The sequence below is a fragment of the Eleutherodactylus coqui genome, chromosome 7 (genome assembly GCF_035609145.1).
Source record: "Eleutherodactylus coqui strain aEleCoq1 chromosome 7, aEleCoq1.hap1, whole genome shotgun sequence".
NCBI lineage: Eukaryota > Metazoa > Chordata > Amphibia > Anura > Eleutherodactylidae > Eleutherodactylus > Eleutherodactylus coqui.
The window spans coordinates 58,468,849-58,482,443 of NC_089843.1; positions in this window are offsets into that span (position 1 = coordinate 58,468,849).

A 13,595-nucleotide genomic window follows, 5' to 3' on the forward strand; every position below is an offset into this window, starting at 1 on the left:
TTAAATGCCACTGTCAATTCTGACAGCAGCATTTACATGGCCCAATCATTGAGGTCCTAAAACGCCCCCCCCCCCCGGGTGCTGTTGGGGTGGCAAAGCAGCACAGGGATTTTCTGAAGGTTGTCATGTATTTTTGCCTAATAAAACGTGCAGCGGCACATGGTTGTACACTGACTGCAGAAATACCATATACTGCATTAACTGATTAAACGATCGCAAGTTCAAGTCCCCTTAGGGGGCTAAAAAAGAAAAGTTTAAAAAAGGCTTTTTATTATGGTATGGAATAAAGGATGATATAATTAAAAAAAACAACATTTTCCTCTATTTATAGTAACACAATCTAAACAAAAAAAACAAAACATAAATTTGTATCAGCCCCTTCAGTAAAAGTGCAATCTATCAAAATAACACATTATGTTTTTCACAAAGTCAGAAAAAAAAATGCACAGCACCTGAAACGCGCTTTTTCAGTACATCATATAGTACATTAAATAATACCATTCAGGTATTATTTGCCGACAGGAAAAAAAAAAACAACTGGCAGCATCCTTTAAGGGTATATAGATGATATATATATATCCCTTAAAGGATGCTATATATAATAAAGTAAACTTTAAAGTTTTTTTTGAAAAGTTAATAATGGGAGCCTTCCTTTCCAAATCCATATGAAGAGTTAACGTCGGCTCCTTCTTGTTTAATTGAAACCTTTTCCCAGAGAATTAGACTATATGTGTTAAGATGAGGGGGTGCTGGCACAGCGGAGGGGCATTTAGGACTGCAGTCCACTTGTGTATTGTCCTTATTGTGCATGGGGCTGATGGGCCTGGCCCAGCCCTGCACAGCTGTGGTGTCTGACTAGTTGGATGGGCTTGCACGTGGATATCAGTCGCCTCTTTCTAGTCTGTGTATCTGTTTGGATCACCTTTTCACTTCCCACACATTAGCATCTCCTGTACTTCGTCCATTAATTCACATGGCTGAAGACAAGTTTTATCCCAGTCTTATTAATTAGTAGACTCTATACTGGATGTCCACAAAGCATCTGTTTCCTCAGGAAGACCCATCTCCCACATACAAATTGCACATACAATGTCCGGCATTGATCCACCCGAGTGAAAGGGACGACACAGCTGCAGCTCCGGCCACAACACCCTTCTTGTTAGTGGAGATAACACTAATGTTATTCTGCCTACTCCGTTCACTGGAGGGGCTGCCCAGCGACAGAGCGCTGCAATAATGGGGCTTCAGAGGAGTCCTCTTCTTCATCATATCACTTCGGATATGTCGGCCTGAAAAGAAAGAAAAACAGCACCTACATATATACATAGTTTTTAAATATGACCTTTAAAAAGCTTCCTTTTTAACTCTTTAGCTCCTGCGGCAATTTTTTTTTTCTGAACCAGAATTTTACAGTTGGAGGAAAAGTAAATGAACCCTTTGGAATAACCTGGATTTTCACATTAAACAAAAAAAAATGTGTTCTGTTTGTTATCTGAGTCACATTTATAGACCACCATCTGACTAATAACACAAAAACAGTTTTACCATTCATGTTTTTTAATGAGCACATTGATTAAACTTCCACAGTTCAGGGAGGAAAAGTAAGTGAATCATTGAATTTACTAACATGTAGATTCCTTTAGCATCAGTCACTTCCAAATATTTCCCGTGGCTGAAAATAAGTTCACAGTATTGAGGTGGAATTTTGGACAGTACTTCCCTGAAAATGCGTGTCATTTCATCCATACAATATTTCTGGGATGCCTTGTGTACACAGCCATCTTTAGGTCATGCCACATTTTTTCAATAGGATAAAGTTCAGAACTCTTGACTTGGTCATTTTAAGGCACAAATCTTCTTTTTCAGCCAATTTTTACTTGAGTGCTTTGGGTCATTGTCTTGTAGCCCCTTCAGCTTGCGGTCATGTATGTCTGCCCTTACGTTCTCCTGTAAAACGTTTTGTCCCACCTTAGGCCCAATATCCACAGGTGGATTTGAATTGCGGATGGTGCAAAGTTCAAGCTCTCCATAGGGAAACATGGGCGTCCACAACTGAATTAAAGCATGGGGATTTCATTTAAGTACCTTTTGGGTGCGGAAATCAAATCGCAGCATGCTCCATTTCAGTGCGGTTCCTGCATGGACTGCTTCCATTGAAGTCAATGGAAGCCGTCCGATCTGCAGCCCGTACGCAATTGACCTTGCAGGTCCTTGGCTACAGGCAGGGTCAGATTCCACTGCTGGCTCCCGTGTGCGGAATCCAAGCCGGCCGTGGACTTGAGTCTTTAGAATTCCTTGTTCCCTCAATGATCGCAAAGTTTCCAGACAGCGAAGCATAAAACCATGATGCTCTCTCTACCATCCTTTAGAGTTGGGATGAGGTTGTTTCGTGGTACTGATCTACAGGTTTCTTTTTCCTCCAAACCATACTGTGATGCATTTGTGCTAAAAAGTTCCATTTTTTTTCTTATTCATAGAACATTTTCCTCAAAGCATTGTACAAGAACCACGTGGTCTCATGTGAACTTCAGACAAACCGCAATGTTTTTTAGTGGCTTTTTTGGAGGTGTCCTTCAATAAACACCATTGTTGTTCCGTGTTTTTAATACTGGATACATGAATAGAGCTTCTTGCAGCTTGTTCAGTCTCCTGTCTTTTGCTATTACCTTGGGTTCTCTCTCACCTCTTTCACGATTGTCCGATGTGCTCTTCGACTAATCTTAACTGGACACTCACTCCTATGTAGAGTAGCGACAGTTTTGAATTTTCTCCATTTCTATATAATTTGTCTAACTGTGCATTTATGTTCACCCAAGTCCTTAGAAATGCTTTTGTAGCCATTTACAGCCTTCCATGTCTCTATAACACATTTTTTGAGATCTTTTGAATGTTATTTGCATCAAGGCAGGATGTTACGTTCGTGTGGGCAACTAAGCACTGGGCCCACACGAACGTTACCTGAAAACATAGGTTAGGGGAAACTGACCCTGTGCTGCGGGGAAGATGACTTGGCCTTACCTACAAGCAGAGCAATCGTCTCAATAAAGGAGGTCCCACGCTGGAACCTCGGTACCTGCTCTCCATGAAAGGGTGACACTCGCAACCAGGTGGAACTGACACATTATGCACAAACTCACCACACAATCTCACACTAAAGCAGATCGTAAAGCTGAATATAAAGGCGAGGGATTAGTTCGTACATTGGCCAATGAACTTAAGCTGCAAGGCCCCAACAAGGCTCCTCGTGTCTTGCAGTTCCTAATCTAGCAAGACCCTAAACAGGCAGCACAGGACACTACACACACAGCAAGCTGCAAGCTGACCAGGCACTACTCACGCGGCAAGCTGACCAGACACTACTCACGCGGCAAGCTGACCAGACACTACTCACGCGGCAAGCTGACCAGACACTACTCACGCGGCAAGCTGACCAGACACTACTCACGCGGCAAGCTGACCAGACACTACTCACGCGGCAAGCTGACCAGACACTACTCACGCGGCAAGCTGACCAGACACTACGCACGCGGCAAGCTGACCAGACACTACGCACGCGGCACGCTGACCAGACACTGCGCACGCGGCAAGCTGACCAGACACTGCGCACGCGGCAAGCTGACCAGACACTGCGCACGCGGCAAGCTGACCAGACACTGCGCACGCGGCAAGCTGACCAGACACTGCGCACGCGGCAAGCTGACCAGACACTGCGCACGCGGCAAGCTGACCAGACACTGCGCACGCGGCAAGCTGACCAGACACTGCGCACGCGGCAAGCTGACCAGACACTGCGCAGGCGGCAAGCTGACCAGACACTGCGCAGGCGGCAAGCTGACCAGACACTGCGCAGGCGGCAAGCTGACCAGACACTGCGCAGGCGGCAAGCTGACCAGACACTGCGCAGGCGGCAAGCTGACCAGACACTGCGCACGCGGCAAGCTGACCAGACACTGCGCAGGCGGCAAGCTGACCAGACACTGCGCAGGCGGCAAGCTGACCAGACACTGCGCAGGCGGCAAGCTGACCAGACACTGCGCAGGCGGCAAGCTGACCAGACACTGCGCAGGCGGCAAGCTGACCAGACACTGCGCAGGCGGCAAGCTGACCAGACACTGCGCAGGCGGCAAGCTGACCAGACACTACGCAGGCGGCAAGCTGACCAGACACTACGCACGCGGCAGACAAGACTGAGGAAATACAGCTTCCACATTGCAGAGTGGCTGGGGTATATATCTACACCCAGACCCAGGGGGATTGGCTGACCTGAACAACCACACCCAGCCAGCTCAATTAACCCTCTCCTGTGCAGGTGTGCTCCTGCAACCATGTAGAACAACAAACTCCAGCAGCACAACCTAAGGGTGCATTCCCACGAACGTATATCGGCTCGGTTTTCACGCGGGGGGGGGGGAGGATGGAAGAGCCAGGAGCAGGAACTGAGCTCCCGCCCCCTCTCTGCCTCTTCTTCTCCCCTCTGCACTATTTGCAATGAAAGGAGGCGGGGCGTGGGCGGAGCTAAGTTCTGAGAATTAGCCCCGCCCCGCCTCTCCCCATTGCAAATAGTGCAGAGGGGTGGAGAGGAGGCAGAGAGGGGACGGGAGCTCAGTTCCTGCTCCTGGCTTTTCCATCCCCCCCCCCCCCCGCACACAAGGACGACGTATATCCAATCAGGAGGCTGGAATCGGCATACGTGACGGGGCGGAGCTATGCGATGACGCGTACAAGGGGGCGGGCGATTAGACGTTGAAATTAGACGGCACCATGGCGACGGGGACGCCAGCAACGGAGCAGGTAAGTGAATAACTTCTGTATGGTTCATATTTAATGCACGATGTATATTACAAAGTGCATTAATATGGCCATACAGAAGTGCATAACCCCACTTGCTATCGCGGGACAACCCCTTTAAGGCTCAATCAGGTTTCATCACCAAGCCTTTCAGCTTGGCCAATCGGTGATCAGGGATTTGAATGGACCACTTTTTTCCTGATATTTGAACCTCTGATTGTCCCGCACTGAAGCACGTCCCTCATCCCGGTCACCCTGCTGCTGGCAGAACTTCAGGGATTTCCACAAACTTTTAGAACAGTGTCACCCCCAGGTATCCACCTAGTTTGTATACTCTAACCCAGCCGAACTGACCCAGAAAAGGGTTTTCATTTGCTGGCTTTTCTCGTTGTCCAATAAAAGAGAAGTTCTTTCACTACCGCATCTATGACCTTCAGTTTCCACCAAGCTTAGAGTATTGCGCCCTTTTCATCAGCCGTTTTTTTTCCTTTCTCCTTGTCACCTTCACGCCCGCCCAGGTGGAGCGTTTTCTGGCAGCCGCACCTCTACCATTCCAAACACCTACAATTCCAGAACCTTATTGGTTTATCCCTTTCCACCGGTTTTTGCTCCACCCTCATTTTTTCCTCTCTTTACTATCCGCAGATCAGACACCATGTTCTACGTAAATAACCATTTACCCAAAGATCAGTGGAGTAATGCGAATGTAGACCTGCACAAAACTTCGGACTTGGAGTTTTGCAACAGTTGATAATGGCAATTATAGAGCATAAAGCAGATGTTTTTGTATTGAGCGGTTTTTACTTTTGTCCACAATTTAGCTCTAAAACCTATTCTTATGATAGATTAGTTCTGCCTTTTTAATCCATTTTAATGTTTAAAATCTGTAGAGCGCATCTGCTGGTATTGCCGCAAGACTGCTCTGCATGATGGGCTTTGTTGTACATGTGTTGACAGGACAAGATAAATCATCTTTACATCTACCATTCACCAAAATAAATAATGTTAAAGGGGTTGAACAACCCCTTTAATGTTACTCTCTGCGGAGATGACACGGTCTGAACTGTATAGAACTTCAAGGTGAACCTCTAGTGAGTCAAGTGTTGACAACTCCGCAAACTGGCACTAGAAAGTATCACAGAGGGATACACAGCGCTGCCATCTGCCTGACACATGCAGCATTCAGTGTAGCATCTCTGTTTAAAGTACTCAGTAAGAAAATGAATGAGCAATCAATATACGCTAAAAGTATGTGCCCCCAAAATATGATTGTTGTATCAGTTTGGATCCATCTGTCTGGGATGATTTAGTGATCCTGCACTGAGCAGGGGGTTGGACCCGATGACCCTGGAGATCTCTTCCAGCTCTACCATTCTATGATTCACTTATTAAAGGGATTTTTCCCCCCCATTTACTATGTATTTATCCCCCCAGTATAAATAAGTCAGCTAGTGTTATCTTGATTAGCTATTTCCTTCTATCTGAAACTCCTGGCCTCTTTTTTCTCAGATGGTCATGTGATCTCAGTTCTGACCAGCTCAGATCTACATGCGGCGTTCAGTTTCTGATCAATTTCTCACTGTGTGTGATACCGTTGCATGAAACCTATCCCATAAATTGCTAAGTTGGGGACACACACTATCACAGTTACTGATGATGATCACATGGCTCCTGTCACACAGTTATAATAGAGGAGATCTCCGCTCATCCTCCTGACTGTATACTTATGGCCTGTAGCTTATTTATGTGAATATAGCAGGTAATGTAGCACCATTTAAGTACACTAAAATATGTAACCCCCAAAGCATTTGTTGAAATACACACAATTCATGTAATAACTTGGTAGATATAGAAAATGTATCATTTTTATATTGTGTACAATAAGCAAGCGCAATTTTTTTTTTTTTAGTACTTTTTTATTATTTTTCACTTATCACCCGATGCAAAAAAAAATATTCCTGATCTGAAATCCGTCAACGAGCTGCTGTTAATGTGTCTATTATTTTTATTGAATGAATGAATGAATGAATGATGCTCTCACTGACCCTAGCTAGTCTAGCACCGATGATCAGGCTTCTTTGTAAGTCACTCTAATCACTTGATTTTCCTATTCTAGAGACAGTCCAACAGTCTGTTAGGCAACTGCATGAGCGCTCAGGTCACCGCTAAGGTCGTCAGCGCTCGTGCAGAGCATTTAAACAGAAAGACTTACCGCGGGCTTCTCGCTCAGCGTTTCACCTCCTATGGGGAGTGCTGAACGGGGAGCGTTTACATGAAACGATAAGCCAGCGAGCCGATTTAGGTTTTTTAAGCCAACTGAAAAGTCAGCTTAAACAACCGCTAACGACAGGTGAGCGTTTTTTTTGTTTTTTTTAGCATTCATACTGAACGATTATCGCTCATTCATTTATTTGAACACATTTTGAGTCATAATCGTCAGGTGTAAATGGGCCTTAATGTGGATTCACATTGAAACTGATCCACGGAAAACTTGTTACTTGATTTTATGCCGCACTCCGGGGTCACGGGTCTCATTTCTATGCAGGAAAGCTCCAGTCTTGAAAGGGCCGGCGTCCCTTTGGTATCTCTAGTAAAATGGCCATTTAGAGTAGTTTATGGGCTGTCACTAGTGGCAACAGCAGATTTTGGAGTCTTTTTATTTTCCATGTAATTGCCATGGATGTAAGGCTCTAGATTCTCATTATTTCGGGTCTGGGGATTATGGTGCCATGCAGTAAAGTCCGTTATTTATAGTCATGTCTTGCACTTTATCTCCCTAGTAAATGACTTAATATCTGCTGCTCTGTGCATGTAGCCGATGACATGGTATAAAACACAAGTACCGTATATCAAGCGTATTATATTGCAGTAAGCTTAATGTGCAGAAGAGCGGCTCGTCAGGGTCTGTAAACGACCTTACGTATAATTGGACCACAGTTGTTCCTTGAGAATTAACCAGATAATGTTTGATCTACGGAAACCAAATCTGGATAATGTGAAGTACAGGTACATTGTTCGCACTCCCAGCATTGGGGACTGATGATATAAGACTCTTCACCTTCAGGTGCGCCGTAGCAGAGAGGCTATGTGAAGCCAAGAGAAGATTAGTGCCGAAAGTAACTTTCATATTCCTATAGTTTGGGTTTATGACTCGGGCTGTGGCACATGTTTCACTCATACATAAATGTGGCAGACTTTAAATTATTTTTTATGTCATGTGCTTAACCCCTTAAAGTCTGGCTTATTCGGGTTGTTAGAGCACACATTTTTTTTGCATTCCCCATCCCCACCTTCCGAGAACCATAATTTTTTTACATTTTTTTTGTTAATTTAGCTTTATGAGGACTTGTTTTTTTTCTGGAACAGGTTATGTTTCTTAAAGGGAATCTGCCAGCTTGGATATACTGTCCAAACCACAAGTATCATGTTATAGAGCAGGAGGAGCTGAGCAGATTGATATATAGTTTTATGGGGAAAGAATCAGTAGAACTTGTATTTTATTCATTTATATCTCTGCTCATTCTGAGCTGAACAGTCCAATGGGCGGAGCTATCAGTGATTTGACATCTACCCCTGTATGTATACTCATAATATCCAGTCCTGACCACTGTGAGGTACAGGAACTGTACTAGCCGTGCATTGCTCTCATTGATTTACATGGGATTGAAGCCGCTAGGACACTTCAGGTGGTGTCCAGCAATGACAACGTCCAACAGTGGGCCAGATGATCAGCTGATCAGTGGGGATCCCCAGCAGCGGACCTCTGTCGATCACCTGGTAATGACCTATCCAGAGGAGAGGATGGGTCATCGCTTGAAAAAAAACTGGAATACCCCTTTTAAATGAAATCATCTTGTGCTTGTGTCACCATATACCGAGACCCATAGTATTTTTTTTTTAACCTTTTTGCTATAAAGTCATCAGAGGGATTTTTTTTTTTTTTTTAAATAAAGATGTGTTGACATTTTCATTAGTTGTATTTGGAGCTTCTGTACATTCAAACAATTTTTTGACTGCTTTTTATTTTCCAGTTTGAGAGGCGGGATAAACAAAAGACAGCAATTTTGTTTTCTTTAGTTTTTTTCTTCCCTACAGCATTCAGCATGTTGTGGGTTAATTGACATAATAAATTTATAGTCTGTGTCCTTATGAACATTGTGATACCAATTATGTGTACTTTTTTCTTTACATTTTTTAAGCTTAATCTTTTTTTTTAATAAGTTTTTTTGTGTTTTTGTTTTTGCTTTTTTTTTTATTTTTCTCTTTTTAGACTTTTGTTAATCCCACAGACTTCACTATGTGTGAGCTTGTTCGCTCATATAATACCCTGCAATAATTTGGTATAGCAGTGTAGAATGCCGGTCAGCATAACACCTAAGGACCTCATGGGATGCATGGATGCCTCTAGACCAGGGTTCCCCAACTCCAGTCCTCAGGGACCCCCAACAGGTCATGTTTTCAGGATTTCCTCAGTGTTGCACAGGTGATGTAATTATTGTCGGGGCCTCAGACATTGCCACAGGTGTTCTTACCATAGGATATCCTGAAAACATGACCTGTTGGTGGTCCCTGAGGACTGGAGTTGGGGACCCCTGCTCTAGACGGCTGCTAGGCATCCCATTGGGCCCTCTCGCTGAAGTCTGCCTGCCCCAAGCCACCAATAGCAATGCTCCTTGCATCACTGTAGCATCCTGAAGACACAGATAGCGTTAATAGCGGCACTCACCCGGTGATCTGCAGTTTGGGACCAAAAACATGTAACTGGATGTCCATTACTAGCGATTACACTCCATTGGACAGCACTTGAATGGGGCTGTGTTGCAGTTCTCTGCGTATCATTTAGCTGGGAGTGTTGCTGTACAGTGAAATATTGTGAAGGGGTTTGCAGCCCTTAAAGCAACCTGCTGCGGAGGGTCACTTTTACCCTGCAGCCCCTTCATTGCAAGCACTGGTAAGGGTGAATCTCTGTAGTCTGACCCCCAGAGGTGAGTTAGTGAACACTAAGTATGAGCCTTCTGTGGTGCAGAGTGTTAAGGCAGCAGTCCTAAGCTCTCGCTCACGACTTGAAGGTTGTGGGTCCAATCCCCGTATGGTTCAGGTAGCCGTCTCAAGGCTGACTCAGCCTCCCATCCTTCCAAGGTCGGGAAAATAAGTCCCCAGCTTGCTGGGGAGGGGTGTTAATGATAACTGAGGAAGGCAATGGCAAAGCATTTCGCATTCTTGCACCAGGGGACTTTACCTTCTTTAAGTATTATAATGCAAGTTTCTTTACAGTTGCCGCATTCTTTTACGCATTGTCTTAAAAGTTAGACAGTCAGTGGGTGCAATATATAACAATGATACTGTAGAACCATTCAACAACATATTTTATCCTCAAAATTGTAAAAGTTGTTGTATAAGTACATAAAAGCAAAAACAAAGACCTATATATTCCTTCTACTGACTGGGCTCCAAATTCACCAACATTCCCCCCGAACAGGGAACTTTAGTTGAGTTGTCCCCAGAGAAATGAATGGTATTTCAGAATGGTACACTTAAGTCCCGCGTGCATCTTGCATAAACTCCCCCGAATCTTCGACAAACAAACCAGTGTACACATACAAGTGATATACTTCTACCCCGCATTTATTTACTGTTTATTTCTGCACCCTCCTGACACTTTCTGTTCATTGATTCATTTAGTGAACGTGTCCTGAGCTGCCAAACGGCGCAACAGTTAATTTGTTCAGCAGTGATTAAGAGATTACCACAAACATGATGTTCTTACAAGTATTTTACTTGAGTGACATGAATGTGTTTTCTAGGCCACAAGGAACATTTTGAGCTGTGTATGACTAGTTTCCTTCCCGTTCTCTTCTCTGGCGTTGACACAGAGCTCTAATTATTGAGGACATGACTAGCATTCTTTGTTGCACAAGAGCTCGGCCATGTTTCCCCTCATCTTCACAAATGTCTAAATTCACATTTTCTAAATCCCCTCTGAAAGCAAACACTAAACTTTTGTATGGCTACTTGTTACAATCCAAAGCAAAAATATTTCTAAGACACTTGGAAAAGTGTCTAACTCTTTATACAGTCCTGTGAATACCGCCATGACGGTCGGATGGCCGCTTCACTCTTTGCATTGCTTAAACAATGGCCAATCAGAATTTATGGAAACTTTCCATGTAGAGGGAATATGTCATTTAAAAAAATGACCTATTGTGTAAATCAATTTTTTATATTTTGTAAGAGTTTTTGGCTTTTTTTTCTTCAGTTTTTGAGTTCAAGATGCGCAATACCAGTCAAAAGTTAGAACCTCCTTTTTCATTCGATGCTTTTTTTTTACGTTGTAGATTCATATTGAAAAATGAAAACTTTGAAGGAACGCACATGGAATTAAGTAGTCAACAAAAAAAGTGTTAAACCAACCAGAATATGTTTTATATTTTAGATCCTTCAAAGTAGCCCCCCTTTTTTGGTTTGATGAGAAGTTTGCACACTCTTGGTATTCTCTCACTCGGCTTCATGAGGTCGTCACCTGGAATGGTTTGTCAACAGTCTTAAAGGAGTTCCCAGAAGTGCTGAGCACTTGGCTGCTTTTCCTTCAATCTGCGGTCCAACTAAACCCAAATAACTTCATTTTGGTTTAGTTTGGGTGATTGTGAAGGCCATGTCATTTGACGCAACACTCAATAACTCTCCTTCTTGGTCAAATAGCCCTTACGTAGCCTGGAAGTGTGTTTGGGGTCATTATACTGATGATGGTCCCAGTAAGTACAAACTAGATGGGATGGCATGTTGCTGAATGTTTCGGTAGCCTTAGGCTGGGTTCACACAGGGCGGATTCCCGTCGGAAATCTCGCGGTTTGGCCGCAGCAAAAACCGCAAGACTTCCGCCGGGAGAACCGCCACGGTTTAAGCCGCGGCGGCTTTGAAGCGGCCCGGCTGCTTTTCCGTTGCGGCCGGTGCTCCCATAGAGGAGAGCGCGTCCGCGACGAAAATAAACAAAAAAGAAAAGGTAAATAGGCATTCTTTTGAAACCGTGGCTGCATGGCTGGCTTCCACATGGCTGGCTAATCCCCAGATTAGCGGCCGCAAGCGGTTTTGCCGCGGGGCGGATCTGCTTCGGCAAAACCGCAGCAAATCCGCCCTGTGTGAACCCAGCCTTACTGATTAAGTGTGCCTTGAATTTTGAATACATCACTAACAAAGTTACCAGCAGAGCATCCCCCACACCATCACACCTCCCACCCCATGCTTCATGATGGGAATCACACATGTAGAAACCATCTGCTCACCTTTTCTGTCTCACAAAGGCATTTTTGGTTGTAACCAAAAATGACAAATTTTGACTTAGATCAAAGTACAGATTTCCACTGGTCTAATGTCCGTTTATTATGTTTTTTGGCCTAAGCCATTCTTGTTGTTGCTCCTCAGTGGTGGCTTCTTTGCAGTAATTTGACCATAAAGGATTGATTTTCTCAGTCTCTCTTGAGCAGTTGCTGTTGAGATGTGTCTGGTACTTGATCTCTGTGAAGCATTTCTGAGGCTGGTAAGTCTAATGAACTCCTCTGCAGCAGAGGTAACTCTTGGTCTTCCTTTCCTGGGGCGGTCCTCATCGGAGCCAGTTTCATCATAGCGTTTGATGGACTTCATGACGGCACTTGAGGACACCATCTGAGTGCTTGAAATTTTCTGGATTGGCTGACCCTCATGTCTTAAAGTAATGATAGACTAGCAGGTCTCCTTACTTTAGTTGAGTGACTTTTGCAATAATATGAATTAAAACAGTAGTTGACTAGGGCTAAAGAAAAACTGATCTGTGTACCAACACAACCTCTGCAAAACACAACTGATGGTCCAAAACACACTAAGAGGATAAGAAATTCCACAAATTAACTCTTTATAAGGTATAACTGTTAATGAAAAACCATTCCAGGTAACGACCTCATGAAGTTGATTGAGAGAATGCCAAGAGTGTGCAAAAACTGTCATCCAAGCCAAAGGGGGCTACTCTGAAGAATCGAAAATATGAAACTTATTCAGATTAAGTTAACACTTTTTTGTTTACTATTTAATTCCATTTGTGTTCATTCATAGTTTTCATGTCTTCAATATGAATCTCCAGTGTAGAAAAAAAAACAAAAAACAAAAAAACCATGGAATGTAAAGGTGTGTCCAAACTTTTGACTAGTACTGTATATTTAAAAAAAAAATTGTAAAAATTCTACAGTTCTCACACTAAGCTTAGAAATAGTCTGACACTTCCTGTTCTGCAGAGAAAACTTTTAGGAATCATCTCTACACAAGCAGCGGGCTACATGAGTGGGACAGTATGTGTATAATTTCTGGAAAAACTTTGTACCATCCCTTGAATGTTCTACTCATGAGTACAAGACATAAACGATACCTATCATTATATATCTAAAATATATCAAATATACTGTACTACACTGTACAATATACAGTTTTGATATTCCAAAAATGTAATAAAAAGTTTAAAGAAAATGTGTTTGGTAGACTGCCTTCAATGTAAAAAATGGCGGTTTAGCTACAAGCATAGCTGTCCATGCCTCTTAGTTGCTTAATGGTTTTTTTTCATGTTTTTACTGCTACACAGTAAATTCAATCAATGGCCATAAAATATTAGTATGTTACGACGGCTATGCAAAGCAAATAGATTTTTTTTCTTGACTCCGTCTTACATCTTGTTACTTTCCAATGAGATGGACACAATGTGCGCCTCATCTAAAAATAGCAGAATACTGCAAGTAACCTTGAAGTAGAGATACATAAGCTTCTTCTAGGGGCTTCTAGCTGTTACT